Source organism: Ambystoma mexicanum, chromosome 1q (genome assembly GCF_040938575.1).
Source record: "Ambystoma mexicanum isolate Mex_15411 chromosome 1q, UKY_AmexF1_1, whole genome shotgun sequence".
Lineage (NCBI taxonomy): Eukaryota > Metazoa > Chordata > Amphibia > Caudata > Ambystomatidae > Ambystoma > Ambystoma mexicanum.
In genome coordinates this window covers 53167391-53195212 of record NC_090922.1, presented here as the reverse complement: position 1 = coordinate 53195212, position 27822 = coordinate 53167391, and the positions used below count along the sequence as shown (strand labels likewise).

Below are 27822 nucleotides of genomic sequence, written 5' to 3'. Positions count from 1 at the left end.
ATTCCGGCTCTCCTTTTCTCTGATTCACACCACTATTCACAATGCCGGAGTGTCCCCAACATCTGTCTGGGGTCACCCTGTGTCTCACCACCTGCCTTGCTCCTGCTTCTCACATCTCAGCAGTCTGGAGGTCTCAGCCCTCTAGTGACAGTCTAACCGGTGTTCTACGAAGCAAGTATGCAACCACATGGGCACTTCATATGTATTGGCATTTATGTCCTGGACTGTCGTCTCTGCAGCCTATTCACAGTCAGCATCATGCATACTGTTTATCTGGGAGAAAGACAATTATCAACTATCCTAAGTCCTGCGCTCCAAAATTAATTTATTGATAGTTCATAATTTTTTTTCTTCTTCATTTATTAGAATTCTTTGTACATTTAGTTTGATACTTTTGTTTGTAGTACACATTCCATTAATAGATGCTTTAAGTTGCAATTCACGTTTCATTAGTGTGGATTCTTGACAAATCAGTGAGCATTCATGTTCCCTCTTCGTTAGCATATATTCATTTGCTTTAACAAGTTAATAGACATTCATTTTCTCTCATGCACATTCGTGATCCCTCAACACGTGTTTCCCCATTAGTCTTAATGGTTCTTCAGGAGGGTTTATAATTTTTTGTGCTCTAAAACTTGTCGGAACAAGAGACAATATTTTAGATTACAATATGTGTAATGGGAGATTTATAGTAATACAAATAATATACTTTCAAGTTGACCTAATGATTTCTTTGAATTTTGCATGGTAATTAAAATACACTCACATTTTGATTTCCTTATGCTGTATTTACTGCTGCACTGTGGTATTACAAAAATGGGTTTGCTGGTGGACACTCATTTTTCTTCTATTCAAATTTAGGTGAATACCTAATTACGAAGTGAAAATATGTTTTCTGTAAATATATTCTAAAGTGGATTTTTTGTGTCCAATCTAGCTCAACAAAATCTTTCTCACCTTTTCTTCTTTTAGATTTCGCAATCACATCCTTTTGGTAATGCTGTGTAATGCATCAGCATGGTAACCAATTGCAAATCCAAGATGGCCACTATTTAAGCGTGACATGACGACGTAAGCATGTTGCTTTTGTGCGTGCTGACGTCATCGCATCTCGGCATCCATCTTGAATCGGGATGTACTTGCAAAACGGATTATGCACCTTCTTAATCTCAAATGTGCATATTTTGGTTCTTATAAAGGATCATTAATCATTAGTATGATCTGTTTATCTGTCTAATTGTCAGAATTCTTACCATTGCCCAACTAATAGAAATGATTGCATAATTTAAATTATAAGGATTTCAAAGGTACAGTGATATGAAATAAATATGATGGAAGGCAGGCAAACAATGGCCAAGTATAGGATAAACAAGAAGAACATTTCTTAACCTTATGTTATACATATGCAAAATAATACTTATCTTCTTTTCTCTTTGGATTTGCCCCTCCAACTATTCATATTTTCATAATTGCAGTATACATTTTGACAAAGTAAGTTTAAAAGTTGGAGTATTACAGAAAATGTCTCATTTCTGTATCAGAATGTAATCCTGTGATACACTGTCCATAAGGCATATCCATATGCAACAGAGGCAGAGTCTTAGACATTAACAATAAAACAAAAATCAAGTTTATTTTTAAATTAAAAAATGTGAAATACAACTCAAGTGATTTACGTTAAAAGAAGCAGATAATGGAGCAACAATTTAAATTAAGAGAAAAAGAGGCAGAACAATTATTCTCAGGAATTCAACAACAAACTACCTGTAAATTTGACAGCAACACAAAATCATTAAAGAAATTGTTTGAACAATTGGAAAATCTCTCCAAGAAAGAACTATCCCAATGGTGGGAAGTCACCACTTTAGAAAAATATCTACAAGTTGGTAGAATATTGAGATGTCTTAGGATCTGCATATTCCCCTCATTTGAGGAAGACAATGTTGAAGATCTGAAGGATTGGGAAGAGTTGCTACTCACAACTTCCAAAGAAATGATTCATAGAATTATCATCAACACAAAAAAAGCACATGATACTCTGATTAAAGAAATTGAAGTAATCAAAAAAGCAATAGAACATCTAAACTTACCGGAAGCAACATTCAAGAACTATTAGATTATGGATGATTATCTATCTAAATATGAACGAGAAATAAAAATCAAGAAACAACAGAAATTCCATAGAGACGAAATGGACTATAAATTTAAAAGAGTCTGCACATTTCAAACAAAACCATCAAATAGACAAAGCAGACCAATGAGTAAACCAGCCCGCAAAAAAACTTTACCATTAAAAGTATCACCACCATCACCAGAAGCAGAATCAGTAAGTGAAGGAGAAACGGAAACCTCACAAGCAACAAATGAAACCATGTCAGAAGTAGGAACCACCTACTCTTTTTTAGAAGAATACAAAAAGTTCAGACAATCTAGAACTTACCCCTCATACCAATTATCCCAAAATCCAAGCAGCTCAATTTTACAAAATCCACCACAAATGTGGCCAACCAAGAGGGGCTGCAGGGGGAGGGGCAGTATCATCAAAAAACACAATAAAACAAGTGTTGACAAGATCCAAAAATCACAAACAAAAGAGAATCTAGTATTACAGTTATCAGACAAACAACGCTCCCTGGAATTAACATCTGCCCTCAACAAAGGTGTAACCTTCAGCCCGTCAAATCATATGAACAACTATTTCCAAACACATCTTGATGTATACAAATTTTGTAGAAGTTTAAAAGTCAAGAAATTCTTTGCATCAACAAGTTACAAAAAGCCAACAGAAGAAACTGCAACTCCAACAGAATTGACTATTTCACATTCAATAGGTACAGTCGATTTACTCAATATTCAAGAACTGGGAGAAACACATACATTGGAAACATTTGCATCAGATCTCAAATTAAAAATGGGATTGTCAGAATGTACAAAATTGAAACCTAAATAAAATATTACCCCCAATTGCCAATCAATAATGTCGTGGATATTTTCCAAAAGGCTGTTATACAAGATCTACGGCTAAAATATTTGGAAAAAGATAATCCAACACCAATCAAACTAAATCTAACATATTTGGAGAGGAAAGCAATCAAAGAATTGAGCTTGGACAATACCATCACAGTAAAACAAGTAGAGGAATGTGGAAAATAGTGCTTCTAAATACATAAGATTACATCAAAATGGAACAAGTACATCTGAACAATAATGAATGTTATGAAAAATTAAAAGAGAATCCACTGCCCAGTCTCATACAAGAATGGAAAAACATGAGCACATATTGGCATGAAGAAGGGCTACTTTCACATGAAGAATATGACTACATGAAACATCCCCATCCTATTTTTGTGACCATATACTTTTTTCCTAAGATACATAAAAAATATGATCTTTACGACCAAGCAGACCAATAATCAATGGTATAGGCTCCATAACCAAATCAATATCCAAATATATTGACAAACATTTGCAACCATTGGCAACAGGACTTACCTCTTTCATAAAATACACAAAAGATGTAATACAGCAGTTGGAACTGATAAATTAGAAGCCATACTACAGATTAGTGACGTTCAACATCACATCCTTAGCACACAAGTATACTACATACAAAAGGGTTAGAAACAATGCAACAATTCTTAAAAACAAGCTCAATCTCCTATCTATCACAAAATCACATGCTATTATAGATGCTACATTTCATGTTAACAAACAATATATTTCTCTTTAACAATGAAATGTTCAGGCAAAAGCAGGGAACTGCAATGGGTGCTAAATTCGCCCTGGGCTATGCAAACCTTTATATGGGTGCTTATGAACTTCAACATGCGTGGCAACATCCTTCATTTACACAAGAAAATCAAGTGATATACTGGGGAAGATTTATAGATGACATTTTGGTCATCTGGAAAGGCAGCAAAAAATCATTAACAGAATATCATGAATACTTAAACAATAACCAATACAATTTGACGTTAACCATGGAAGAAAGCAAGGACAGGATACATTTCCTTGATTTAGAGCTATATATTTAGAATAATCAGATTCAATCCACTCTCTACATCAAACCTACATCTGGAAATAGCTTTCTACATGCGATGAGTAATCATCCTCAACACATAATGAACAATATACCCTAGAGAGAGTTTCTGAGGATCAAGCATAACTGCCCTCAAAAAGAAGAATTGGGCAAACACATAATAGCAGCAACCACAAAATTCAAACAAAGAGGTTATACCAACAAGCACTTAACGGAAACGTATAATAAAACTAAGTACAGAACAAGGACGGAATTGATACAAAACAAATCAAAACAAGCACCCAATATTGGAAATCAAAAACTAAGGTGTATTACAACCTACAGTTCGGAAGCTAATAAATTCAGAAAAATATTGAAAAGACACTTGCATCTTCTATTATTAGAAAAAGACTTAGCACCATATTTGGAAGACTCTCCATGTATCACCTACCATAGAGCAAAAAAACATTAAACAAATATTGTGCCCTTCACATTTTAAGAAAAACAAGAAGATTAAATGCAAAACAAGTTTGTTGCAATCGACCAAATTGATAGGCAACTACAAATGTGACAATTGTACTGTATGCCCATACTCTGATAATGGAAAAAACAAGATTATGGTGCCAAATGGCCACGAACATAAGCTCAAAGACTTCATAAACTGCAATCCTAAATTTGTCGTTTATGCCATCAAATGTTCATGCTCAAGAATTTATATTGGAAGTACAATACACCCACTTTTAAATTTAGAATCGCTGAACATTTAAGAATGATAAAAAATAGAGACTGCAGATACCCTTTGGGCCAGCACTATCAACTTGAACATACACATGATCAAATTAACGACATTAAGTTCTTTGGACTGGAACATATTGAGCAAGAGGCGTAAATAAAGAAAAATATATAAGACAGCAAGAGGACACCTGGATATGCCTTATGGACTGTTGTATCACATAATTAAATTCTGATATAGAAATGGGACATTTTCTGTAATACTCCAACTTTTGAACTTACTTTGTCCACATTTATACTCTAATTATGAAAATATGAATAGTTGAAGAGGCTATTCCAAAGAGAAAAGAAGATAAGTATTATTTTGTGTATATATATATAACATAAGGAAAAAGAAGAAAAATCTTCTTGTTTATCGTATACTTGGCCATTGTTTGCCTGCTTTCCATCATATTTATTTCATATCACTGTACCTTTGAAATCATTATCATTTAAATTATGCAATAATTTCTATCAGTTGTGCAATGGTAAGAAAGTTGACAATTAGATAAACAGATCATACTAATGATTAATGATCCTTTATAAGAACCGAAACATGCACATTTGAGATTAAGAATGCACATAATCCATTATGCAAGTACATCCCGATTCAAGATGGATGCCGAGACACAATGACATCAGCACGCACAAAAGCAACATGCTTACGTCGTCGCGTCACACTTAAATAGCAGCCATCTTGGATTTGAAATCAGTTACCATACCGATGCATTACACAGCATTACCGAAAGGATGTGAATGCGAAATCTAAAAGAAGGAAGGATGAGAACGGTTTTGTTATATTTGAGCTAGATTGGACACAAAGAACCCACTTTAGAAAATATTTACAGAAAACATATTTTCACTTCGTAATTAGGTATTTACCTAAATTTGGAAAGAAGAAAAAAACGAGTGTCCACCAGCAAAACCATTTTTGTAATACCACAGTGCAGCAACAAAAACAGCATAAGGAAATCAAAATGTGAGTGTATTTTAATTACCATGCACAATTCAAAGAAATCATTAAGTCAACTTTAAAGCATGTTATTTGTACTACTATAAATCGCCCATTACACATATTGTAATTTAAAATATTGTCTCTTTTTCCGACATGTTTTAGAGCACAAACAATTATAAACCCTCCTGAAGAACCATTAAGACTAATGGGGAAACACATGTTGAGGGATCATGAATGTTCATGAGAGAAAATGAATGCCTGTTAACTTCTTACAGCAAATGAATATATGCTAACGAAGAGGGACCATGAGTGGTCACTGATTTGTCAAGAATGTACACTAATGAAACGTGAACTGTGTACTACAAACAAAAGTATCTAACTAAATGTACAAAAAATTCTAATAAATCAAGAAGAAGAAAACATTAGGAACATTATGAAACTATCAATAAATTAATATTGGAGCGTAAGACTTATGATACTTGATAATTGTCTTTATTCATTTTTGAGTCATTGGGAAGTCTCAATGTAAACAAGTATCAAATCTATGCAGCACCATTACAAAATATAGCCAGAAAATTACTTTAAAATCTCGCCATCAGGTGTTTAAAGGCTGCAGCACTAGCTACATGTTTATCCGGGAGAGGTGGGAGTAAGAGGCTCTTTTAGATGGTAGCTTGTGTTCGTCCCTATGCATGTTGCTGGAAACTATCACCATTCTCCATCTACTGCTCTATGACCAGTAATGCTAATGGAACTCACCCAACTCCCAAGGTAGCTGCAGGGCTCTAAAAGAGAGGGTCTACCTGGTGGTCATCAAGGTTGCATCCTTGGCCACACCGAAGAAGCTCTCCCCCAATGGAGGTATGGCTCCATAAATAGCATTGCAGTGCAGTGCATTATATCAACTTGGGCAAGCAGTAGACCACATGTAGATGATTTGGAAAGATTTCATATTAACCAAAAGGATCAGACTGGGGTATGTTTCAGCCACAATTGTAGATCCCATTTACTTAGGAGCAGGATTCAGCTGCCTCTGCGGGGAGTTCAGCTGCTTTCTTTTCTAGAAAGCCTAAACAATATGTCCATTCTCCCGTCATTATGGAAAGATTGAACAGATCCTGCAGTTGCAATCAAACAAGCCTCTGCATATTACACGGATCTCAATCCAGGAATGAATGCATCTGATACAAATGTGAATCTTCAAAGAGCAGGTAGGGGGGGTTACATATGAAAAGGAAAAGGATTCACATGGCAAAGAAGATCTTACCGAACACATACATGGGTTTTATCTTCATCAATCCCTCTAATGTAACAAGAGTAGACTTTTAAGTCCTCCCAGGAAACAATATTTTCTCTGATTTTTACAGTTTGACTTCACTCTGACCATCACGCTCCTACCGCTGTATGACAAGTGTTCAGTTCAAAGGCTGAAGGCTAGGCCTGTATAGATCAAATGGGTGAGTCCTTTGTAAAGGCCAGGACTTCCGGCTTGAAAATTAGATCCTTAGGAGAAAAGAGAGGGTGGGCCTTGCCCCTCAGCCTGAGGTTTGCGCTGTGGATCTGGGGAGCACAGCAATGGTTAGTGACGCCTCCCTGATGCTATGGGCTATCTTAAAAAAAAAAAACACTTCCTGGTGGGAAAAATGACAATGTCAGAATCTAGTGGTACATTTGCCTGACTTAAACATCTCATCTCTCCCGTAACATTTTTTAACAACATGAGAACTGGGATTACACCTCTTTTCCCCCAAAAAAGGATTGTCTTGCCTTTCACATGATATGTGAGAAGAAACTTAATGGCAGGTGAAGTGGGGTATTCAATTGAGATGGTCCCCTTTCACATGGAAGACCGATCTAGCAGGACAAGAATACTGCCAATAGGTCTGGCACACCATGATAGAGGGCTAATTGCAGAGGCCAAGACTGCAATAACAAACAGCACCATTTACAGACACTCTGGATGTTAGGCTGAAAGCTGCCTTTTAAGGCCAATACCTGTTACCCTGTGGGCATGGTTAAGTTCAAGGGCATCTGCATAGCTCTGTGCAACATAGGACCCACCTGCCCACAATCTCGAACTGAAATCTGCGTTTCAGCCGGGCAACTAAGATCTGCGAATGCCAAAACATGGATCTGAGGTGAAGATTGTCTGTCAAGGCCAATTTGCTGGGACCAATCACATCTTCTGTTGGAATTGACGAAGAGGAAGACCACCTTTTCTTTCACCAAAGCGGAAAATTAATCTGCTCCATTTGGCCTTCTGAGGTTTATTGATCTCTCATGGGCATTGCACCTCTGGCATTTGCCTGCCAAAAACACCTGCGGAAAGATTTAAGCTGCCCTAGGCAAAGTGCTATTTTGGTGTTCCCCCACCTATTAAGCGTTGCAGACGTCCTGTTTTTAGAAGAAAGATGGCTCCCTTGCTGAAGGCACCCTAGACTGCTGCCTACAATTGCCTTATTGATGCAATGGCTGTTTGCAACCATTTGGCCATTCTCCTGTTTCTCCAGTACCTACTCGCGCTTCCTTTACTGATCTGTTCCACCTTTCATCCCTGTGCCCTAAAGTGCAAAAATAGCTCAGTCCTAGCTCGTGTGAGAGGGGGTTCAAACTGCCTCTCCCCCAGGTTCAGGTTATGAACGCCCTCCTGCAGTGAGTACCGAGGGGAGCATTTTCACTACTGATCTGAGGAAATGTACCAGGTGGACTCTTGGGATTTTTCATCTCAAATGTATTCCATACAGGTTCTAATAATGTATGGAAAATCAGAGGATATTGCGCCAGTGCCCTAGCTGCATTTTATTTCATTTTTAACGCATCTGTGCCATTATAAAATTTTGCCTGAGTGCCAAGCAAAGCAGTCTGACAAGCCAAACTCACTAGTTGCAGTCTGAATAGACCACCTGGGCCACGTGGCCTCGGCGCTGAAACACAAAAGCAACCCGAGATATTTCTGCCTCGTAAGGTTTGTAACGTAAAGAATATGACTTTGAAAATGAAACAAGAACAATTACGTTAATTGAACAAATCACCCTCAAAAACACTTTCCTAAACACACGTTACTGATCATGAAAAAATCTCCATCCCTGTATTCATGTGGAAAATACAATTTAAGGAACACCCCTGTCCGGTAACACGCGCTTAAGAAAAGAAACACCCAAGACAGAGGGAGTCCCCTCTCTATGTTTCTAGCAGCAGATAACCTAAGAAACTGCATGAGAGTGCTGGGTACGCGCAACAGTCCAAGGGTGGGAGGTGGAGGAAAGAAAGTTGATGTGGGTGAGACTGCAGTGGCGTCGCAAGGGGATGTGGGGGTCTGGGCCCCTCTTCTGAAATCCTGGGCCCCCCTTGTGCCTCCCACCTCAGCTGGGCTACTTTGTCTGCACTGTCTGTAGTGCTGTGTCCACCAGCCCAGCACACACACAGGGCCACAATCAATGCTGCTGCACAACAATGAAGAGCTGTTAAGTCACTCTGCAGCCAAGAGCAGCCCCTCCAATCAGAATGTAGCACACAAAACCGCTAATGATGGGTCATTAGTGACTTAATGGTTTAGTGCCTACATTCTGATGGGAGGGGAGGTGCACAAAAGGGTGTGGTAGTTGGTGTGCACAAAAGATTCTCTTCAGGAGTGCTTCTGATGTCACACATTGCTCTTTTATAGGAAGTCCCCCTACTTTTGTCTGTGGCCCCCTACTTTTGTCTGTGGCCCCCCTACTTTTGTCTGTGGCCTCCTCTGTGCCCCTCCTAAATTTATTTCCTGGCGATGTGACTGGTGAGATGGTGTATTTCTGTTGACCAGTACAAAAAAAGATGTACATGGAGAAGGAGTGCACACCGGGATACCAGAATGGTGAAAGGAGACTGGGATAACGGATGTAGAAGCATCGTATTTCCTGACAGGTAGAGCAAAAGAATACGCAAATAGCAGCGCGACATTAAACAACGAAATAGCGTTGGAGCAATATAATTACTCAACAGGAATTATGCAAACCAGAAGATATAGAACATTAAGATGGCATAGCAGGCACTCTTACGTACAAATATGTGAACATACCCAATGGGCCGGCTCTTGCTGGGTCTGGGACCCAACATCATATGTCTCCCCGGATCCAGTGCCGGCCAATGGGCCGGCTGCTCTCGCCAGATCCGAGATGCGGCACCAGATGTGTAGACGGATCTCGGGATCCAGCCAGAGTCAGCCCCAAACAACCCATGCCATGAGCGCTCTACGTTGGATTGTTCAAAAAAAGAAACGCTCGCACACTACGGTATGGAGTGGGGGGCGGAGCAGCACATTGGCGCCATGAGCAGCACACAGCAGGACACCAGGCCAAAGCCCTGAGGATGGCTGGGACTGCACTCAGTCCCGGCCCACGCCATCTTGAAGAGCAGCCACCACCAGCAACCTTGAAAAAGTGTGAGCCCATGAAGGATCTAATCTACCACACTCTGTGAGCGCACGGTGAATACAGAGTAATGTGCTCTGTGTGCACAGTGTGCTCGCACAGTGAGGCAGATTAGAACTACGGGCTCGGCCCTGTGCAAGCACTGTGCACACAGAGCAGATGACTCTGTGGCATACCTGCCTACATTTGAAAATCAAAATTCCTGAGATTTATGCCCCGCCCACAGCCACACAAGACTCCGCCCATTTGCACATGGCTCCGCCCACACGCCCAACAGGTAAACTCGGTTGTTGTATGCTTCAGTTTGCTTACTATAGCACTGAAAATAATTCATTCAATGCTGTAGTAATCAAAATGAAGGCAGTGCCGCCGCCTTCATAATAGTGCTTTCAATCCATGTCATTGGATTGAAAGCAGCATTATTCCTGCTGCGGCGCCGCCTTCATTTTGCTTACTATAGCATTGAATGAATTATTTTGGTATTCAATTATATGGATTGAAAGCACTATTACAGGGGTCGGGGGTCACATTGAGCGCCGTTTCCGGGTCCCAGCCACTTCTCCACCCGATTGGCTACCAGCGGCAGCCAATCAGGTGGAGAATATGACGGGACCCGGAAAGAATCTCAGAATTCCTGAGATTCACGGGACTTTTCCGGAGACCCGGAGAAATGCTTTAAATTCCGGAGTGTCCGGAAAAATTCCGGAGGTTAGGCAGGTATGCTCTGTGTGCACAGTGCTCTCAACCAGTGAAGCAGATTAGATCCTTCACGGGCTCACACTTTTTTTAAGTTCCCTTCATAAACCTTGTTTTGCCATGGAAGTGGAATTGATGCATAGTATGGAGTTTGGAAAAGAAGCGGCATGAAAGAAATTGCGCCGTTTTAAAACTATGTGAATATTTGCTTTGATCGGTGGTCAACTGCCAGCTCCGCCTCCCTCTGAACCTTGCCTCCTCAGACTCCTCCCCCTCCTCCAAATTCCACCCCCGGCCCTTGTGGGACCCCACTCCACATTTTTTCCATTTCCACCACTGCCCAGATATTGGACCCAGCCTGCCTGGGCCCTGACAAGCAGTTCAGACAGGGACATTTGAGAGCAGGTTACCTCTCCCGTTCGGCACCATGAGGGTGCCGAGCAGGAAAGGTGTCTGCTGCCATGACTATGAGGGTGCTGAGCAGGAGCATGGCGTTCCTGCTTAGCACCCTCATTGTCCTGGCAGCCAGGGCCGAGCCGAGGCATGGCACCACCTCCTGCTGCAAGATAAATACCCTGCCTACTCCCAGCGGCCCATCAGACCGGGCAGGCCCCTAAGTGCTGCTTATTATTTCCTTTCTTCAAGCAGAGCATTCAAAGGGGCAGTGATTTACAAGGGAGGGCCCATTAAAGAGACCTTTCTTTTGGGCAAGACGTTAACGTTTCTGTGTTAAGAACTGCAAAGGGACATTTTTATTGTGAAAGCACCAGTTATCTGCCTAAATCTATGCCCTCTCCCAGGACAACCAAACTGGTTTAAATTATCTGCCTTATTTTAACATGCTCATATTTACCACACCAGGTAGAATGTAACATTTCCTCACATATGTGAAGGATACCTCTGTCAATCATTGAAACACACATAGGTAACCTACAGTGCCTTAAGTGGCACTACAAATCGAGCCGGGGCCCATCGAGGGGGCGTGGCCTAACAACGGGGTCTTGATGGGCCATTAGGCCACGCCCCCTTGACGAGCCCCGGCTCAATGGGCTACTGGCACCCCTGCCAGGCAGCCTTTCGTAGAGATTAGCACCCTCTCCCCTATGGGGGAGAGGGTGCTGATCTCTGCATTTATTTTGTATAGGCTTGCCTGGCAGGGGACAGCGCCTCGCCTATTCAGCCTTAATGGTGGTGCTGCCCCTCGCCAGCTGGGGAGGGCAGCGTCACCATTAAGGCTGAAAGGGTGAGGCCACTGGAAGCAGAGGCCTTTTTCCTAAAGACTGAAACTCTGCGGGAGCTGCAGTATTTAGAAAGCAAGGCCTCTGCTTCCAGCGGCCTCACGTTTCTCCATAATGGTGGCGCCGGCCCACGTGCATCCCTTGATTAAAGGGATGCCTCGCAGGTGCGGCACCACCATTATAGCTGAAAGGCATTTTTTTCTGAAGCCTGAAGCTCTCGCAGACGAGCGAGAGCTTCAGGCTGTAGAAAAAAATGCCTTTTCGTGTAGTGGCAGGGGCTGCCCGGGGAGATTAGTGGGCCCCGGCAGGGCCCCGCCTCAAAACGAAATTTCGGAGCCTGCCGGGGCTCAGCCCCGGCAGGCCCCGGCCCACTTAAAGCCCTGGTAACCTATTCACACAATACATTTTGTTATGAGTCCTTAACTTTTGAAAATATATTTTCAAAATCAACAGGTCATTATTTGACTTTGCTGAATTGCATTCTGGTATTTGTAGTCGTTCATTCAAGGTAGGTGGGCGGGGATAATGCCACAAGTGAAAGCTTTTTGCCTAACATATTTCTATGAGAATGTATATATTTGTGCGAGTACTTTACTATGGTTTGTGTACTTTTCAAGTTATCTTTATAAAATAAAGTATTGTTGAAAGCCAAACATGGGGTTTAGAGGGGAAAGGGCGAGAAGTGAGTATTGCCTATTTGCCCAGGATGTGGCAAGAGGGGTTGCAATCCTAGAGACTGGAGCGGTTCTTTTTCCATGATTGCGGCCATATGCTGCTTTTTGCGGCACAACAAAGGATACATGTGGGTGGACTGTGTCATTTTTCTCCAGATGGCAGACTCAACAACAATTGGGTGTTTTTGAAGACCAGGGACGCCCCATTGGGTGGCCAAGGGGGACCATGGCCACCCTTATAAAAATGCTGGCCCCCCATCGGCCACCCTGCAAAAAAGCAAACAAAATATACTTTTTTTTTCCGCACTGATCTGTGCATGGACAAATAACATGCACAGTTCGTGTGAAAAGAAATGGGGTTTTTTTGTGCTTTTTTGCCACGGCCCGTGATTACAGAGGCACGTATGATGGTGGCCACCCCATTGCTGACTGATCTCACATGCTCAGTCAGTGAACCCCGAGTGAGGGCCTGAGGTGGAGAAGTAGAAAGGCATGATGTGGGAGAGAGGACACAAAAGATGATGAGAGGGAGGAAGCAAGAGCAGGTGGACTGGGGATTCAGCGACTACAGAGGGCGGGGGGGGGGGAGAAAGCACGAGCAGGGAAAGTGACTGTCCCCACTCCGTCCAAGTCACGGCTTAAATTAGTTACATTTTCCTTTCAAGTTGGGTCCCTCTATACTCTGAACAAACAAGCAAAAAACTTGCTGAGATTTGAATTTATGCTGTTGTCCTTCCAGAACACCCTCTTTCTCTCAGCCCACTACAAAGAGATGTATGAACATGAAACCCTTCACTCCACGCTACACATTATTGTTAGTACTGAGTGCACACGAGAATAAGCACTGGAGCTGTGGCAGTGAAAGTTTTTGTTGTTGCTGTGGGCGAAAGACCATTTTGCCATCCCATCCAGACACAGGCCCTTGCATGCCGCAAGCACCACGGCCACGTGGACTATTTCCCTCTCAGGTTTTAAACTATCTTTTTAAAACATACCAGGAAAGATTATGAAATGACTATAGCAGGAAAGATTAAAAGTGAAGACCCCCATGCACGTCTGCCCCCAAACACTCACGCACACGCATTGAGCAGGTCGTCATTGCTTCAGCTGTGCAAACTTTTAGCCCATTGAACAAGGGAGGCGCCATTAGTCACAAGCACTGAAAACTGCAATCTACCCTGCCAAACTGGACCATAAAGATTCTTCAGCACGAATACTACAACTCAACATGTAGTGAAGGGCCCCTGTACACCTACCTATCTACAAAATGCATACCATAGCTGAATTCATGATACCCTTGGGAAAATAAAAAGATCCCTGGGTGACTGTGGGGAGCATGTGTTACCAGGGTGTCTTTATAATTATTCTTTTATAACTCGCTTTACACCAGAGAGGTATTCTAAGTGCAAGACCAGGATTCAAATCTGTGTTGCTATGTATGTTGTCAAGTTGCCCCTGAGCTATCCACCCGGCTTATGTAAATGATAGCATTGATGTCTCCTATTTGTACCTTTACTCAACAAAGGGCTATTTTTTTCTCTCAAGTCCTTCTCTCTAATCTCTTGATCGGAGGGCGCTGTCTTGTCACCACTGGGGCCCTGTGGTAGCTGAGTCCTCACCCTGCGACCGAACATGAGCTCTACTGGGCATTTGCCCGTGGTGCTGTGAGGTGTGTGACGGTAGTCCCTCATATGTTGGTACAATGTCTGTTCAAAAGGCTTGTGAGATATGTGGGCCACTTGCAGCTCTCTTTTGATATTACCCATAAAACGCTAGACCATGCCATTGGCCTGGGGCCAAAGGGGTGTGATTTCTGGTGCTTGATCCCCATTTATTTGGTAAAGTTAGCAAAGTTGAGGCTGGTGAATGGTGGCCCATTATCCGACTTGATTATTTTGGGAATGCCGTAGGCAGTCAAAATATGGTCTAGAGCTGGTATGACAGCTGCGGCCGCCGCCATGGATGGCACGATATGCACTTCCGGGAATTGTGAGTATTCATCCATCACCACCAGAGTATATGTGCCATCTCGGAGTGGGCCGAAGAAGTCTACCAAGACTCCTTCTGTCAGCGGGGACATTTGCAGAGGGTTTGATTGAGCTGGTGGCGCTACCACGCAGCAAACAGCACACTTCTTTAGGGTGTCTTCAACCTGCTTGTCTAGGCCTGGAAACCATACCTTCTGCCGGAGCCGCTTCTTTATGGACACCACCCCCCACCCGCCAATGTCCCTTGTGCGCAAGATCCACAACCTGATGGTGTAGTGTCTTGGGTAGGACAATCTTGCACCCTTTCATGACGATGTGGTATTCAGTTTGCACCATACATTTAACATACTCTTGGGACGGGGCATCAAGGTGTTGGCCAGGTCCTTCGTGTGCTTCATCTTCCCTTGGCTGATGCACTGTGCCACGATGGCGAGGGCCGCATCAGCCGCTGAATCCTGTTAAAGCGTCCTCCACGCTACTCGGGACGGCTTCATTTGGTGAATGACATAATGCAGGTAGGCATCTGCAATAGAGTATCCTGGTTGTTGGGATTCGGCTGGATGCCTTGATAAATAATCAGCTAGGTTTTTATCCTTTCTAGGCTGTGACATATGGTGAACTTGTAGTTCTGGAGGCGCAAGCCCACCTCTCAGTGCGCAGCGGCATCCGGGCCTTTGGGCTCCCGTAGATGGTGAGAAGGGCCTGGTGGTCCGTGGCAATAGTGAACGCCTTCCTGAAGAGGAAGAGGTGAAAGTGCTTGCAGGCCCAGACAACCGCCAGGCTCTCCTTCTCAGCCTGCGAATACTTCTGTTCTGTGTTTGTCAGGCTGCGGCTGGCATAAGGCATGACCCTTTTGATGTGTGGGGTTTTAGGGTCCTATTGGCCCAAGAGGAGGGCCTTGTGCCTGACTGCTGCTGCCCGGGGCCTGATTTCATGTGTGCCACACCTCCAGCGGGACACAACACTCTAGAGTCTCACTGCCACTGCCCGGATGTAATGAAAATGCACAGGTGCGCTGGCTCACTGTCGCTGCCCAGGATTCGATAAAAATGCGTTGTGGCGCAAACTGCCACCACCCGGGGCAGAGAAGGCACAGAAAACGCCAACCGCTCCTGCGGCGAACATCTAAGACAGGCGTGTGCCACGGGCGGGCCTTCCTGCCATTGTCAGACCCTGCGATGTAGGTCTGCTCGCTCTCCAAACACTGTCACCAGCAAACACAGAGTCCAGAGTAAGAATGAAGGCCCACACAGTATGTCTGGCTTCAACTCCAAGTACTTTATTACTGACTATGTGCCCCAAGGCTTCCTGCCTCCAGCAAGTCACTTCCTCCAAACCTGCCCCCATCCCAGACCCGCCTCATGCATAATGATTGTTGAGGTGTCCACAACATGACAGACATGTTTTTGCTCCCCCACCACAGTTTCCTGATCAGCACCTTCCGTTGTCCCAGTACTGGACAGAATACCAACTTGTCGTCAAAAAAGTAACCTGGCAAGTATGAATGTGTTTCACGCTGGATTCCCAAAGGTAGGTTACAAGTGTATTTATTCCAGTTCCTGTGTACATGTTATTTACACAACTACTGGCCCATCCACACACCGGCCAGCTCAGTTTCCAGCGGACACTCCCAGAACACTCACCATAAGCACCGACCAACATTCCACACCAACATTCCACTCACCCATGCATTACCCTGGAAAGCACTTGAGTACATCTGACATCTGGTCCTAGAAACACTTGTGTACAGGCGTGTTATAAATGCCATATAATGTCATATCATATATCCTTTAAGGTACGCATATTGCTGGCGGTTTATCTGCCGGTTTATCTCCCTGGGCTAGATGTAGCCAAGGACCGCCACTGGGCAAACATTTTAGACAGGGCACAGAGGGGAGCAGGGATGAAGGCACAGGTGAGGGGGCTAGGATCTGTAAGGCAAAGGGGGACAGTTCGCCTTAAAATGCTTTGGGATAGAATTGTAGTGAGCAAATCTAGCACTGTTCCCATCGATCCGACCTGCTGTTAACCTCCTAGCACGGTGTAGACAGCCTGGTCTAAAATGACCAGTGTGCTGCAGCGACAGGTGACCACCGCTGGTAATATTTCATTTGCTATTGTGATAAGTACAGATTCTGTGCAAATAACTGGGATGGCGGGCCAGGTATTTTGGGGTGTTTTCATGGAAGTGGGTTATGTGGAAGAGGTAGTCATCCAAAACATCTGTTCCTCCCTTCAACACCTCGTGCACTACTGTTCCATGAGGGCAGAACAGGGGGTGGCAAAGGGCTGCAAGGTGGGTGAGAAATACAAATTAAAATTGTAAATGTGACGCTATCAACAACATGGTGCACTTCACCTCTGGGTTCCAAGTTATATCTTAGACACCCCGGCCCAGCTTCACAGTTGTAGCCCCCCTCCGCCCCCCCGCCCAGCATTGGTGATAGTCTGTCTACAACTCTATTTGTGTTGGGTGGGTGACAAGGCTCTCCAATAATCTACACAGTTAATGTGTTTGGAGATGGGGCAGAACTTTCACTGTCCAAAGGGATTCATGGGGAGGTTGGGGATCGCCGTTCACTGCCCTTTTTGGATGGGTGCTGTGCTGCTTAGAGGGATTTTTAGATTAGTGATGTCAGGTCGAGTTGCGGCTGGGGCAAGGCAATTGACAATGTGTGCAAGATGTTATGTTATGATATGATATGATAAGGCATTTATAACGCGCCTATACACAAGTGTTTCAAGGTGCGACGAGACAAGGGAGGGGGAACCGAGGGAGGCCAGGTGGCAATGATCCTACTAGGCCAGGTGGCAATGAGATCGCGCAAGTGCAGGGGAGGGCGGAAGGGGAAAAGTGCAGGGGGGAAGGGGAGGGGGCAGTGCAGTACATAGGATACCAGTAAAATAAATAAAGACAATCAATAGAAGTGCAGCCAACTGGTGGCAAGTGCTAGGGCAAGTGCAGACACTTTGAGAGCCCTAGCAATTGCTGAAGTGGATGAGGGGAAACCCATAGAAAGTGGAGAGGGGATTAAGACCGTGATTTGTCTGAGTGCAGAGAATGGGAGAGGGAGGATCAGTACAGATAGAAGGAGAGGGAGACATACTAGATAGAGAGGTGCAGTTTGCAGACAGAACGAGAAATAGGACACACCAAAGTGTCAGCATAGACTGGCATGAGTGTGCATTGCCTTTTACCCCCTGATGGTTTGTTAAGCAGATAACATTACTGTACACTCAGCTGCCGCTGGCTGCCCGGACATTTAAACACATCTGGTCTTAGAACCAGTGGGTTCCATGTAATAATGTCCCTGCAAAAATGTCTGCTGACAAAAAAGTCGCCATTTTTTGTGGAGACATTACTACATTGAACATGCGGGGGACATCCCCGCAACCCCCGAATTTTTGTTTTTACAAGAGGAGCTGGGGACATCCCTGCAACCCGTCCCCATACATAATGTCACCATATATAATGTCGCCAATGGCTTTTCCCGGTGACATTATGTATGGGCGGGCACATTATTACCCGATACCTACACTTGTCTGTATGTTTTGCAATCACCTTAATTCTTTTTTTTTTTTTGTGCATCTTGTTTATCAGGTACATGCGCTTGCCAGGCAATACACATAGGCACATCCTTTCTCTAACGTACACATTTTGCTGTTTTCCACTGTAAATCAAGGGCACTGCCCCCGAGAGGGACTTAAAGGTCCACTACGTGGAATCCAGAACCCAAGTAATAGTATCAGTTAGCCCCAACTGCTTACAGAAAGCTTCTTTTTAGGTCACCAATGTGACTTACTCTCTGTGGCAGAGCAGGACGATTGCAAGCTTTCTGTCAGGAACAGGGCAGGAACATGGTATACAGTAAGGGCCAAGTAAAGATGAAACAAATGATGGACTATGGTGATAACTGCAAAGGTATGATAGTTGTAACTCTGCGGAAGGGACGGTTCTATTGTCCTCTTCTCGCGACTCTGCTCATAAAGCCGGAGGCCACTGGAGTTTAAGATATGCTAAAAAATATGAGCTTTCCCACAGTGAATCCCTCGCCCCAAAAGCTTCAGACGATCAACAATGGGAGGGACCAAAGCCTGTAAAACCGCTTTCAAAGATGATGTCCTGCCACTGCCAGTGAGAACCACTTCAGGATACTTGTTCACCCGGAACTGATGCTGTCTAGGTGGCAGCGAGGGAGTGTCTTGGGTTGGCCAGCCACTATAGTTTCTCTTGCAAACTCTATTTCCAACTCTCACCTATACTTAAAAGAGGCCACAAAGGCCTAACCCCACTGGACCTTCCTCTGAGGTCGTAAAAAAAAGCCTTATACTATTAGGCCATCCCATGAAGTTCCTGCCACAGGCCTTGCCGGCTCTCCTGTCAGGGGTTATTACTCAGATGATCTCTCAGCTGTGAATAAGCCAAAAATAACTAACAAAGGCACAACCCGACCTGGTCCACACCAGCAAAGCCAGCAGCAGCAAAGCCACAAATTGCACATGTCCAACTCCAGGAGGACTCCCCAAACCACCTGGTTTCCATCCTTCCTGGGGAGGTATCTTCTTCCCTGAGATCTGTGACTCGCCAGATGTTTTGGACTCCCATGTTCCCTCACCATCAACTATGCTGGTTTGGGCTGATGGGAGCTGTAGTGCAAGACATCTGGAGAAACAGCAAGAAGGTGGCATGGAAAAGTAAGATCACAGACTTCAGCAAAGGACAATCAACACCAAAACAATGGAAAAGAGCAAATTCAATCCAGTCCAAATTAATTGGACGGTTCTGGGACATAGAACTACTTTTCTAGTGACTCGCAAATTATCCCATTTCGCTTAGAATGGTCACATGTACACAAAAGCAGAAACAATTGGATTTTTACAGAGTGAGTTTATTAGTTATCAAAATCAATGTAATTTTTTACCAAAACAAAGCGATTTGTTAAAAATGAGAGAAGTGACACTTTAGAAAAGGAATTGATTCTCTAGCAGGCAATCATGTTAAGGAAAAATGATCTTTTGTAACAAAAATTGATTTGGTAAAAAATAAAATATTCTCTATTTGCAAATGTTAATCTACTGATGAAAATAAAATCACAATTTGTTTTGTCTTGAAACAGCAAATGTTCACATTTTCAATGCAATTCACTATTCAAAAAAGAAAAACACTTGTTTATGCCCAGGACAGAATAAGGAGGATTGAAGAGAACATCTGTTATGAGCATTTCTGAATGAGCAATCACTCAAACTTCTCAAGAGGTCCAGGTCCCTGCCCACCCAGCTGCATGCCCGCACTGCCCCCTGTCAACCCTTGCACTTAGGTCGGTATCTGCAACCCTACAGTCCCCTTACCTGCACTAATTAGACACCTGTGTCTGCGCTTAACCCTTGCACTTGCCACCTGCTGGCCGCACTACTTGTTGTTGTCTTCATCCCTTGTTCAGCACTTTCCACTTCCATATCAAGCAATAGCCTAAAACTATGGAATGCAGGGATGTGTGTAATAATATCTCGTGAGGGCACCCGTGCGAGCAATAGTCCAAATATACTGTGACAGTAAAAATTGCTCACACATCTACAGAAGGCATAGGCATTAGAAACAGGGCTCAAGTCGAGGGTACACGCGGGGGGACGGAGTCCACCCACTTTTTTCAGAGGGGGGACTCAGTCCCCCCCAGCTAAAATGAGAAACTTTGAATGTCCTCTTTGAATTTATGAATTAAAGCCAACCTCGGGGATCAAACCGCAGTCGGCAAATTTGTAGGCCAGACACTTCACCACTAAACTATATAACCTGATGACAAATAAGAGACAACTAAAGGTGAAATGTCCTATTTCAGGACTGCAAGTCCCAGGGGAAACATTTATATTGGTTCTTGAAATTTAAAAACATGCACACCTTTTAAAGTTTTCAAAAACACTATTAGAAGAAAATATCCTCTCTTGGTTTTGTGAGTGTGTTGATTTTATGAAAGGCAAATGCCATTCGTCCTGTTCAATTTGGGTGGTTATGCAAAGCCAATTTCATGAAATGTGCACATTTCACCTTGATATGCTAATTTCTGGTGACGTCACACCCCACTGCATTTTTTGAGTCACCCCACTTTATTTTTTAGGACTTGACCCTTGAAAACATACATTAAACTGGAAAAAACATGAGAATGGGGGGTAACATTTAAAGGCCCCGCCACACTACTCCTCAGGCCCAGGATAAACATTATTTTGCCGATTACTTCGTAAGGGCAAAGGGGGCAACAGGGCCGAATGCTTCCCCCAATTTGGGACATATATATATATATATATACTTTGGGCCTCATTACACGGATGGCGGTAAGGGTTTACCGTACCGGTATTTTACCGGTACCGGTAAATCCTTACCGCCTTACTACGAGGTCCCTTTGCGGGTTGGGGAATTTAACGCCTGCTTTTTGCAGGTGTTAAAAATCCAACCCGCAAAGGGACCAGGGAGCTAATTACGGTACCGCAATTTGCGGTACCGTAATTAGCGCCTTCCCCATTCCCATAGAGCCCTATGGGGCAAAAATGGGAATGGGAAAGGGCAATGGTGGAAGGGGGAATTACCGCCCCGCCAACCTTGGAATAGGGCGGTAATTCCCCTTTCCACCAAGGCGGTGCCGGTATTGTACCGGCATGAACCATGGCGCTAATAGCGCCATGGTTCACCGCCATCCGTGTAATGAGGCCCTTTGTCTCGAAATGAGACCACATTTCTCTTGTGTATATATGCATGTCTGCAGGGCACTCAAAGGGTTATGCAGTGACATAGGGATGAAATGACCACACCATCTAGAGGAGTCATGGTGATAGCCCACACAGAGAAGAGTTCATAGAGGTGAGCAGTAACATCTCGATAAGAGGCAAGTCAAAATAGTTGTATCCTCTAAAGAGCACAAGGATGTATAATGATGCCTAGCGACTGCATGATCAATATTCCAATCACCCACACATCTGAAGAGGGCATTCAGCTGGAGTGGGCATTGGGGTGAGCAGTTGATAGCCCATTTATGGAGAGAATTGGGGTGTGCAACCATCAATACATCTGGAGAAGGTTGGGGGATGAAAAGTATCAGAAATGTGTGTAGGGGATCAGAGGATGAGTCATGCTCCCTCCCTGTGCAATGTTAATAGGAGCTATACAAGGTCCTTTTCCTCGACTGTGTTAATACATTGATATTTAAACAGGGGCACCTACAAATAACTTATACCGCAACAATAAATGTGTCAAGGAGTGAGACCATGGCTGTGTGAGATCGAAATGCCTGTTAGTGATTATCTATGGTGTGGCACCGGCACCCCTTTCCAGTAGATCAGACATGAGACATTAGAGTTGGACCCTATGTAACCGGCAGCCTTGGTCTAATCAAATAGCAATACCATTCACCGTTTTTTGTAAATTCTGGCTCATTGGCGAAATCCACGGAGCAGGAAGGTGTGTGGCCTAAGTATCCAAGATCCAGTATGATCCTCCTCAGGTGCAATGGAAGAAAAAACAAGCAAACATCGCTGAAATGACTGCCCATGTTAGAATCCCTGAAACATAACAAGCAAAAAGGGGTGTGGCCGTTGAGGTAAAGAACAGCCCATTACCTAGACCCTCTGTGGCCTGTGACCTGTTTCTGGTGAAACGGGGAAGCCATGCATAGTTTGGGCAAGTCTTGACGCAACATGGTCTAATGTATGTTTCTGCATTTGGCCTATTTGTGTGGCGTAGCCTTATTCTTCCTTTTGGCCTAATTGTGTAAGGTAGCCATATATTTTCTTCATTCAATCACTCGTTGTCTGTCCACATATTTTAGCCCCTGCTCCCTTTTTAAATCTAGGCGCTTTCCCAATTCTGTTAGGCACTGCACACCCTTTGAAGCTAGGTGATATGTAGCACTGCTCTTTGTACATAGACGGAACCCAGGTTGAAAACGGTTACATGTGATTATAACAAATTAAATTACAGAGAATGCTTTAATAATGAAACATTTATAACGAAAAATATTGATTTTCTTATTTTTTTTATTTTGGGGTGGTCCCCCCAATTCCCCGGTTTCCCTATGCTTTTAAACCCACCCCAATACCATTCCCACCCGTATTAACCCTCTGATATTTTTTTGGTATTATTGTTTCTTTATTAAAGGTATTCCCTGTTTTTATTCGTTATAACCACTGCATACCATTGTAAACATTGTTGTTTGTACAGCTAACCCATTTCTCCCCTTGCACACTGCACTGTCGTAATTTAGCTAAAGGCACAGGCTCATTTCACACACCCTGCACTCACATATAAGACAAACAATGTTGCACAACACCTCTGCCATAAGAATGAAGCTACTTTTAATGACACAAATGTGAACTGTAGCTTCCCAAATAATTCTCTGTCTCCTTAAACACAATCCACCCTGTTTAGTTCATAGTTTACCTCTGCTGCGCCCATCTGCTACCTATTCAAACATGAGAGACTAGCAGGGTCTTGGCCACTCTCACATAACTTTAATGGCTGAAATGCACACACACACATAATAGCACCTCCCAATTCTCCCAAATCCAGACTCCGGCCACTCTGAGGGCAACAAGCGCGTTGTGACCATAATTATGGTGAAAGGCGCTATACAATTGACAGAATGAATGAGTGCAGAGCAGATACTCACAAGCAAGCAAATAGGCACACCCCTTGTTTATTAATAGGGACTCTAGCCAACATCATATATAAAACTGTAAAGATACGATTGGCGGCCCAGCACAACAAATGTAGCTTTAGAATGGGTTTTTGTAATGATGCATGCGGGTCATGACTTTTCTTGTCTGTCCCTTTGATCAAGACCTCTTCATTAGATCAGGCAGAGCATTAACACCTTATTTGCTGATTGCTTCGTAAGGCAAAATATCGTGTGCTTCTTCCTATAGTGGTTCCGTTCCTTTTTTTCTCTCTCACTTGCCCACTGTGCAGTGCATGTTTTGTGTTACATGTTCTTTCCATTGTATACATCTCTTATTTCCGTTTTTCTGTTTTTACATTCCTTGTCATTCCCGTTTGTCTTTAAATGTCTTCCCCTTCCCATGATCCCTTCTTTTCCCTTTCATTTCCTTCGTCATTTTCAGGCAGCTTTTTTCACCCCTTTGCATCCTCGTTTGGCGTTCATTCTAATCTACCTTCCATTGATTTTTTTCCATTTCAGTTCACTTCATTTGTCTTAGCAGTTCAATTAATTTAACCCTTCACGTGTTCTTTCTTTCGTACTCATTTTGCCTTTGTTTATTTCGCTTTTCGCTCCCCCATCTTTCATTCTATCTTTTCCCATTATCCCCACTCAGTCATTTCCTTCCTTTTTCCCATACCTCTTGATGTTTTCCCTTTTGGTCCCTTTCAACTTCCTGTTATTTTCTACCTAATATGGCTGCCCCTTGGCTCACTTTTCATTGTTTTTCTCTGTCATTTGACTTCCTCCCATTCTTCATTTCCACATCATACGATCATCGCCCACCAAACAGTAGCATCCAGGGAGGTTTTCAGGATATCGACACTGAATACATTAAACACATACATATACATATAATGAATGTCATTGGAGATTATTCGCATATGTCTTAGTGCTTGTCAATATCTGAATTAATATTCCCAGCCTTAACATCGTGGGCGTCCACTGATTGTTTATTTCTCCTTCATACCTTTTATTTCTTCTGTCTCTCACTCTCTAACCTGCTTTCTTTCAATCCCACCCACATCCCTGGATATTTTAAAAGAATAACACCCAAAGGAAAAAGCAAAACATTGTAAAATAAGAGAGAGGCAGCAAAGGGTGCCCGCCTTCACCAGCTGCAGCCTCCTTTCAGAAGCCCTTCCCGGAGCCTGGCATCCTCTGCACCTGTGCCATTAGGCACCATTCCTCATGCTGTGCATTCCAGAAAAGCCCAAATGTGGCTCCTAGGATTCCTGTCCATCGGTTACTGTGGGAGGACCCGCTAGCTGAACCCACAGCTAAGAATTGCATCCAGTTGTCAAATTCTGCCACCCCGGTCCAGCTGGATACCTTTCCTAGTCTGAAACATCATTCATGAGTTACACGGGTTGTAACATATAGTTGCAACCCCCCCTAGAGCAGTAATAGGGACAGTCTCTTCCAGCTACACCCACATTGAGCCCTCAAGATCGACTGGCTCCACCCAGCTGTTGCAGTGTATTCCTCCCTAATCCTCGGATTCACTCGGCTGTTGTGGGGAGTTTTCTCCCCAATCTCTGTTCTCAATTTGCAATTGCTGTGCATTTCGACTCCTATGTGCAGCCTCACTCACAGGGTAAGATCTGCTGAAACCCAGTCCAATAGTTGCAGGGCATTCTCTGCTAAATTCATTCCCCATTGGAGCCCTGCAACCAGCAGCTACAGCGCTTGTCTCATATTTGATGCATCACAAATGCATTTGATGGCTTATTTTTAGGCTCGTATCTATTAAGCTGTTCTGTCATGTCACGCTAGCTTCCCTCGTGAGTTCAATTTTTCCAACAGCATTAAACAATTAACTGATTCCAGATTGCCAGCGCTTTGCGCGCACTCTCTTTGCTCTCGCCAATAATTCTCTGTGTCGTCTACGCGTTATAAGTGTCAAAAATTACAGCCTCTCATTAGGGAATAGTGATGATTTTCCTGCATACTTACAAGTGGTGCTGCTTGCTTAATTATTTTCCGCTCCATATGCCAAAGAAGCAGTGGCAGAGGGATAGAGACAGCCTGCCAGCCAGCTGGCCCAGACGACGCCAAGTGCCCAGCGATTCCTCTCAGTGCTACATCGCTCTCTCACTCCTCCCTCCTGCGCTGTGCTGCCACCAAGTCATGGAATCTCCCATTGCTTACGTCGTCGCAAATCCGAAATTGGTGAGTCACTGAATGCTGCCAAAGCTTGGATTTCAGTGCATACGTAAGCATAGCTGCTGGGTCTGCAGGTCCTTCAAAGTGCCAAAATGCCCCGGAACCAGTTTTCATCTGTTACGACATCTCGCTCTCGTTCCATCATGCCTTTGCCTTCTTTTTCCATTCTTCTCCTTCCCCTCTGCCTTCTTCCCTGCCTTGACAGAATCATCCTAGGTCTCCTCTGGATTCGCTCAGACTTTCCTCTCTTATGCAGCAGAGAGAATGCATCAGCAGCAGCGTCTGGCTTCATGCACAGCACCAAACTGGATCGTCCAAGACACATTGCTCGCTCGCGATGAATAATCAATACAGCTATTGATCCGTGGGAAATCGTGTGTATATTCCTAAAAGGGAAAAACAGCAAATGAGAAAAAGGTGGGGGAGGTGGTGAGACAGGATGAAGCTTCTGAGCAATGGGTCAGGTCGACAAGGCACCGGTTTCGGTCGCAGGCTGGATCTTTATGGCTATGCGGCGAAAGGTACTGGAATGCGGCATGCCGCACTGGGCTTTTCCTCTGTTCTCTGCTCTTACATCTGCTTCCCCGAAGGCTCTCGAGGCATGCCACATCTTGGCAGAGGGCCAGGAAGCTCTGTTTTCATCTTCTCACGCTCCTTGGCAATTTGCATAAATGCATGATTATTTGTTAATGTCTCGTCAGCCTGGACCCTGGAGAAGCAAGGAGGAAAAAAAAGGAAAATAAGAAATTCTTAGGAGCTGCTGAGGTTCTCGGTCGATGCACTCGGGGACTACCTCGTAGCCCGTCTCCGGCAGCGCCAAGCTCGGACTGCGGTTTCGGCGAGGTGATGCCAGCATGTGACGCGTTCTACAACATTGTTTCAAATGCTGTGATGGTGGAGTCTAGTGCGGTGGGAGTTTCAGGCTGGCAGCTGTGCCAACCTGCTTCTCGAGATGCGTATGGAACAGAATGGGGGACGAAGGTTTCGGTGTAAAGACTCTGCCCAGGTCTAGCGCATGATCACGTGGGCGCAGACCTGCGAATCTCTGGAGGCCGGGTAGGAAGGATAAGCAGGGTATCCCTCTGGTGTGGGCAACATTGCAAGGCATTGTACAAGGGGCACTTCTCAATCATTTCAAGGCCTCTTTTTGTGGTAGATTGCTCTAATGCAGACGAACAAGCACATGTTGTTCTGCTGATTGGCAAAGTGGCTGGCATTTATGTATTTTAAATTGAATTGGTTAACATGACGCAGCCCTTACAAGTCGTTCTGATCTGAAATATGGTAACCCTGCAAAAGCAGGTTTACGATACTCAGTGCTCATGTTGTTCTCCTCCAGAATTCTCACCACTGTACTTTGGCCTGAATGGCATTTAATGGTGGACAGGCCTACAAGGAAATCTGGACATTTCTGAGATGTTTCACACCAAACATGCGATTACCACAAACTCCTTTTCAAGTGGCGAGGGGACCCAGAAAACTGCCCAATACTGCAATAAATCGGCGTGTTTCTGGACACCTTATCAATCAACCATGCTCCTTGTGCAGCGGACAAACACTACACATCTCTCTCTCCCTGCTTCTCCCCCCTTCCGATGGTAAAATCTAGAGAACGAATGCCACAAGTCTCCGATTTAAATACAATGGGGGTTGCAAACAAAGCAAAACGGCCTCGATTTTAATTGCAGAAATGTTATAAATTGTGACAATACGTCTACATTTCTTTCAGAAAAATAAACGAGCAAAAGAAATGGAGGCGAAAGGGGGACAACTCGAGCTCAAATGAGAGACCGCTGTTTTGTATTTTTCCCCGCACACTCGGGAGGTATTTCTGCTTTTACATAAACAATTGTATCCACTGAAAGGAAGCGCACGCCTGGGAGCTCACTAACGGAAACTAACAGAAACGCGCTGCACGTGCCGAGTACCAGCGCATGGGACAAGAGAACAGAGAGGGCTTGGAAGCAACGGCCCTACGTTGAGGGAACGCCTGCTGCCCTGCTGTAGTGTTGTGTGTGTCGTGTGCTGACCGGAGGTGCTGAGAAACAGAGGCCAAAGGAATGCAATCGTGACGACGGTATTAAACCATTTTTAATTAGAGCTGGTCTCCTCAACCCCGCCCCCTCCCCCCAGAACCATGTTGGCTTTTTTTCAGAACATCTGAAACCCAAAAAAATATGCAAATAGTCCTCACTGAAATTCATT

At 44.0% G+C, this 27822-nt stretch overlaps 1 long non-coding RNA gene across 2 annotated transcripts in view; it reads right to left on the bottom strand.

The window, feature by feature from the left end:
- Nucleotides 1–26627, bottom strand: part of LOC138524431 (uncharacterized) — a 141490-nt gene extending 114863 nt beyond the window's left edge. The window contains exons 1-2 of one of the 2 annotated variants that reach the window (XR_011283336.1): nt 26411–26610; nt 25408–26326 (exon numbers count right to left, since the gene is read on the bottom strand). This is a non-coding gene — a long non-coding RNA (uncharacterized lncRNA). Of the gene's footprint in view, nt 1–25407 lie in introns of both variants that reach the window. The other variant, XR_011283335.1, reaches the window with a different exon arrangement.
- Nucleotides 26628–27822: the final 1195 nt, after the last annotated feature.